Here is a 6695-nt window from a genome sequence, read left to right as displayed (position 1 = left end):
ACCTCTCGCTTATAAGTGAAGAGGAATACCACTAAACTGTAGTACTAAATTACCACTTACAAAATGAATTAAATTCAAACTTTTCTCAGTCCACCAAAGTAGACCTGAAAATGTTCTGTACGGTTGCCAATGCTAGTCAGACGTCCTTTGCACACGTGAATTAGGATTCTCATAATAAACGTTTAAGTTAAGAAGGGGATTTGGTGATTAATCCATTAATTCAATATGCGCAGCCTCCAAACTAGATGAGTATATTTGACGCTAGAATGGAAGGCAGACGAAAGAGACTGGTCAATTTACTTGTCCGATATTTTCTTCATTTATTTTGTCATACACATGGACATTTAAAAATTCATGTATGTGATGTATATAATATAAAATTCAGTGATGGAGAAAGCTCGCTTGTTCATCAAGCTTTTTAATTAATTAGTTATTCCACAATTAAAACCATCTACGATGGCTTCTTCTCTTTCTCTCTCTCATTTTTTCATGGAAGAATTTCATAGGTTCAATCGTATACTTAATCAGAACACAAATTTAACTAGAAGAAACTCAAATTCTGATACTATTAAAGCCATGGGCTTCTAAAAAGTAAAGTTAAATACATTCTGAACATTTAATCTTGGTTCTTCCTTGGTTTAACAAAGTCTTAATTTTGTTTGGATGACGAATTTGTTATTATCATGAAATATTGGTACAAATTAAGAAGGACTTGCAACTTTGTTTTTAATTAATAATTTGCAAAGATGGATTAGACGAGATTACCTCTTCGTCAATAATCATGTGTGAGACACCAACCCTTTCTCGAAGGAGAAAGGACCGTTGCACCTATAAACCCTCTGCCCGTCCTCCATCTACTAGATTTTATTAATAAAAAAAACGAGAAGTTAAATAAGTTGGGGGGACAGGCCAATACCCATTAAAAACAATTAACAAAACGATAAGTTCTAGTTTAAGAATTCTTCAGGTTCAATCACCTGAAATTGTTTTTCCATAGTTATGTTGCTCATATTTCATTGCCTATCACCACCTTCTCATTAATAATTTGCTCCTCGTGATCTTGAATGGAAGATTGGAAGCTCGACACAGTCTCTTCTATATGACGTCGCATCAAAATCAGGTACCAAGTCCCACCATGTAAAACTACTATTCACTGCGCCAACATTAGCAAAAGCATCCGCTAAACAATTTCCTTCCCTGAAAATATGCGAAAAATGCAAGCGCAAGCAAGCAATATGCCATAAAAAATTTGCCCAAGAAACTTTGAGAAACCATGGAACATTCATGTAGTGAGCTGATAAAAGGCTGATGACATGCATAGAATCTATCTCCAACCAAATGTTATGCCGTTCTTTATCCCATGCAACTCGAATTGCATCGATCATAGCCACAATCTTAACAACAACTGCAATCGGATAAGAAGATGAGGAGGCAAACGCTCCTAAAACAATATTACTAGAGTCACGAAAAACACCACTACTACCCACCTGACCATTCCGCTTGCAAGATCAGTCGGTGTTAATCTTAATCTACCCAACGGGAGGCGGATGCCAAAACACAAGCATAAAACTAAGAGCATCCAAAGAAATTGGTGAAATTCTTAACATGGAGAGTATAGGAACAATAAGCAACCGGTGAAAGAAGAAAAAGCAATAGAAGCCAATTCCCTTGAATGCCGTAAAAGACAATGTTGGGATGTGACAATAGCAAAACTTTTGTTCCCAAACCTGATCTGGTTCATTTTAGGCCAAAGCAACCAAAAGAAATTGCAAATAACCAAGAATTAAAGTTTCATAACAGATTTGGAGAAAGATGAGACCAAAGAACCAAAAAAAAAAAAAATATCTTCAATGAATTGCCAAGGAGCATAATACTTGCCAAAAAGAATGAAAATCAATTCCATAAAGCAATAGTTTGAGGACAATGCAGAAGAAGATGGTCACAAGATTCCCTAGCATTGTGACAAAGCGTAAAGAAGACAAAGCCATACCTCAGCATTGAAATAAATCATCAGTCAACAATCTCCCATGACAAGCTTTCCAAACTACTAAGCCCTTGCGTGGCTGAATAGATTGATGTCATACCATTTTAGCCCATTTTCTATGTGGAGCACGAGATGAGAAATAATGAAAAGCCTCATTAACTGAAACAGTACCACAAGATGAACTTGTCCAAAATAAAGCATCATCCATGTGCATAATCGGCAATGGAGTCTTCATAATCTTCTCCAAAAGATGAGGAAAAGAAGAATTAAAGGTAATGGGAAGAGATCATTTTGCATCTTGATTAAAATCATTTACCTTAGAATTCAAAGGACTTATGAACACCTCATCAATATTAGAGAGCAAAGGTATTCCAAGCCAGTTATCATACAAAAAAGAAATCTTACGACCATCATCAATACTCCATTGAAGAGAACTATAGAAAGAGGGCCACACTTGTTTAAAACCCCAACCAAACAAAAGACCTCTTACAAGATTTTAGCAATTGAAAGTTATCTTTAAGAAATCTATTACGTAACCAATTCAAAGCCAGAGAGGAAGAAGCAATTACATCCCAGCATCTGTTGAGAAGGAGAGAACGGTTAAATTTAAAAAGGTCACGGATACCGAAACCACCCTCCTCTTTCAACTTACAAAAAAAGTTCAAGCTATTAGAGGCACACCTCGTTTTAACTGACCACCATACCAAAAGAAATTTCTAATCCCACCCTGAACCTTATGTAACAAATTAGTAGGCTAAGCATAAATTTGAAAACTATAAACCAAGAGCTCTTGAATTACTGAATTAATAAGTTGGAGTCTCCCTACTTGCAAAAGCAAAGAACCTTTCCAAGCCGTCAACTTGCAACAAATCTTATCATCAATGGCTTGAAAATAGAGCCTTTTTAGACGATCCTACCTGGATAAGTAAAAGGAAAATTTCCCCAACTTACATCAAGAACCTTTTGGAGTATGCCAACTGCTTGTATATTTCCAAGAAAAAACTAAAGATTTTAATTTATTTATGCACTACCTATAATTCAAGTTGTATTCGTCCACCAAACTCATTAGGTTACACAAAGATCGCTTAGTTCCACACATGAAAACCATAATATGATATGCAAAGAGAATAGGAGATGGTAGAGCAAACCTATGGGAACTGAAAAAGCGTCAATTAGATCATCTTCCACCATCTTTGATAAACCTTTGCTAAAAACCTCCTCAGATAGACAAAAAAAGAATAGGAGACAAGGGATCCCCTTGGCGAATACCACGAGAATAAGTGAAAAAACCTTTAACCAAACCATAATAAGGATAGAAAGATGAGCTAAAGCTAGAATAGAAAGAATCAATCCATGAAACCTACTTGATAAGCTCTTATTTATATAAATTTTACATCAAATTCACTTGTCTTTTCTTAGTTAGTTCCTTATATTTTTGAGCTATTTACTTTGTTTTTGTGTTTTGTAGGATTTGTCAAGTAAAGAAAAGAAAAATAGCACAAGTGGAATTTTAAGTAACAAATTCGTCAAAACTTCCTGTGCAGGTCAGCTGACTTTGGAAGCAAGTTGCGGACAGCTCAGAATGAATTAGAGAATGAGCCTTATATGTTTGGAAAGGTACAGATGTCTATTTTTAGGAGCATTTTGTGGATTGTTAATATCATTTTTCTAGAAGAAGGTATGGCCGTTTTAACACTGAAAGGTTCCCAAGAGGCTGAACAGTTTGTAACTGACAAGAAAGCATTGAAAGCAATAAATCCAATAAAACTAGTAGCCAAAACTGATGCAATCAAGAACAAGCTAGCTGACACCTATTCAAATATCAGAGGAAATGGAATTAAAGATGAGGATTAAGAGGGAGTAATTGGCATAAAGGCTACCCAAGGAGTTACAACTGTTTTACCATTTCCTCTCACTTATTGTCATCACTAAGTGGCTATTAGTGGGTGAGTTAAGCAGAAGAAAATGATGCAGCAAGAATTGGTTTGAAAGTAGTGTTGGGGAAGGAAGGAAAGGGGGAGCCTTAGTCGATTTTTTTTCGGTTCTATTTCTCTCAAACGCATGTCTATCTTTTGTTTTAACTTAAGGATTGTGTAACTAAATTTTTAGTAGTTAGGGGCTGTTTGAAGCCCCGAATATGATTGCAAGTTTGTTATGACATTTCGTTTGAATTACTTTTATGAATGGATGAAAATTGGTTCACTACTTGTCTTATTGATGAATTCTTTATGTGTTTTCTACGGTTGCATACTTAGTAAGCATATCTAGGATTCTAATGCTATGAATATGTATGTGCTTGCCCTTGTCGAATGAGGACCTAGATATGTTCTAGAGTAGTACTTGTCAATTGCGATTAACATGTGAATCAATTTCTAGGATAAGTAAGACAACGCCAGTGCTTACGATGCCTTGTGATGACTCAGTAAGACAACGCCAGTGCTTACGATGCCTTGTGATGACTCAAACTCCTTTCGTTCTTAATGATTTCTACGTGTTAAATCTATGAACATGCCATTCTAGATTGCATGCTAGGGACTAAGTTAAGTTGAAAATATCATTCTCTTAACATACTACATAAGAAAGAGTAATAGGTTGAGTTCTAACATTGAGCCAACTTGAGCATCTTCATCCGGAAATAAAAGGAATTTGAATGAAACGTAACATGTTTGCATGATTATTTGGTGGTGGATAACAATTCCCCTAACTCGTTTTTCTTAATTTATGAACTACTTAAAAATCTGTTTTTGTCTTGATTTTGTTCGATTTAATTTAAATAGCAAATCAACTCCAAAAATCCCAAAAATTTGTATGAGTGTAGCTCTACGTGTCTAGTATCTGGATATAAAATTTCATAGACTTTAGATAAGTGTAAGTCGGTCTAATAATTATTTTTTGGTGGCTGGTCAGTAGGGACAACAGCTCAGTTTTTGTGACTTTTTAAGTAGTTAGATAAAACAATCTTATGTGGGAAAAACCCTTCTTTCATATGCTACAATTGACAAATCTTATTGTTAATAAGGAAAATTAATAGGACATTTGTGTGCTACTTTGTGGTGTGCTTTTAATCCTATCAAATTTTTGGGGAAAAAAAAAAATACAAAAGCATCCAAAATCCGAAGAAGAAAACCCTAATCCAAAGTGTCAAATGCTTGTCGAATATCAAACTTGATTGCAGTATTTCTACCTTTACAACATCTATCGAGGAGGTTCATGCATTCAAAAGTGAGATGATGGGATCCACAATAGATCGTCCTGTTGTGAAAACATTGTGGGGAGACAATATGAGCAGAAGTAGGGCTTAGACAATCTACTAAAATTGTAGTGATAATTTTAAGTGAAAAATTGGCTGATGAAATAGAGCGAAGATGATTCACCGAATTTGCTCCATCCACCTTTGGAATTAAAATCATTCAGTTTGAGTTAAGTGAGGCAGGATATTCCCTTAAGAGAAAAAGCTTGGCACTGCTTGAACCACGTCCTTACCCACAATAGACCAACACTGAAAATAGAAAGAACTGCCAAATCCATTTGGACCCGAGGAACTAAAATGCTTCATAGATTTCAAAATTAAAAAAATATCATCAGGAGTTGGAATTGTTAACAGTGACTCATTTTCTTTTGTAGTGACTATATTAGGAATAATGTGAGCAACCAAACTAGTGTTTGTCGCATAACTGCTTAAAATGAGTTATTTATAAAAATAAAAATAAAGTATTGGTACATATTTTTTTTTTTTTTTTTTTTAAACCAAGTTAGGAAAGCTGAAAACACAAAAAGAGACCAATTTTTTCGTGACCTGGTATTGGAAAAAAAAAAAAAATGAATATCATTACTTGTTCTGTTTTTTATTTAGTTACAATGGGGGCTTAAGGCCCAAGCAAAACCTAAACAAACAGGGAACAACTAATTGACAATTTTCTATTGCCAGTACCAACAATATTTCGAATATATATACCACATATCAAACACACATACACAATTTATATCTTTGAATAGGAGGCAGATTTTCTGCCCTCCTACTTTTCGTGTCTTTTCGTGTTTTTCTGTTTGTGTGGTCACGATTAAGTCACGTTAATATTTTATATTACTATTCATTTTTGTTTTATTATCTCTATAAAAAAATAATATAAAATATTAACGTGACTTAACCGTGATCACACAAAACAAGAAGATATGAGAAGTAAAAGGGTAGAGAATTCTTTGCCTCCCTTTGAATAACATGCACCGCATTATTGACATTGTACCAGTAAATGTACACAGGGGTCTTCTACACATTTCCCTTGATCTGTCCCCATCGATCCTGTCACTGATGTCAATCTTTCGATTTCATCAACACAAATTTGTTATCTTTCTAAAACGGTCAATTACTCAAAATATATAGCATGTCAAATGTGAAAAGAGAGTTGTTCTTAAGCCCAAGGCATTGATCCAAGAAAAAGGCCCATGGGTCAAACAAAAACAAAATTGAATACAAATATTTTAGGCCCTAGGTACATTAGTGGACTAGTGGAAGAAAGTACAACCCAAGTTTCACATGGTTATGGGCCAAAACTCTTAAAGTAGAGTTGTAGAGAAAACTCAATAATTTAAGCTACTCTACTTGTAAGTTGTAACTTGATGGCTTTATTGTACAATTGAGGTAGGTTTAAAATCTGATCTTATTAAGTACCGAGTAATGTTATATTTGTCACATAATTTATATATTATATTT

General features: G+C 34.6%; 1 long non-coding RNA gene across 1 annotated transcript; it reads right to left on the bottom strand.

The window, feature by feature from the left end:
* Nucleotides 1-546: 546 nt before the first annotated feature.
* LOC125476965 lies at nt 547-5384 on the bottom strand. Its single transcript, XR_007258249.1, has 2 exons — nt 5169-5384; nt 547-1197 (listed from the first exon to the last, which is right to left on the bottom strand). It is a non-coding gene; the product is annotated as an uncharacterized LOC125476965 (long non-coding RNA).
* Nucleotides 5385-6695: the final 1311 nt, after the last annotated feature.

The sequence above is a fragment of a genome, unplaced genomic scaffold (genome assembly GCF_019419815.1).
Source record: "Pyrus x bretschneideri cultivar Hongxiangsu unplaced genomic scaffold, Pyrus_bretschneideri_v1 Contig2, whole genome shotgun sequence".
NCBI lineage: Eukaryota > Viridiplantae > Streptophyta > Magnoliopsida > Rosales > Rosaceae > Pyrus > Pyrus x bretschneideri.
The sequence above is the reverse complement of the archived record's forward strand: the minus strand, read 5'-3'. Positions and strand labels throughout refer to the sequence as shown.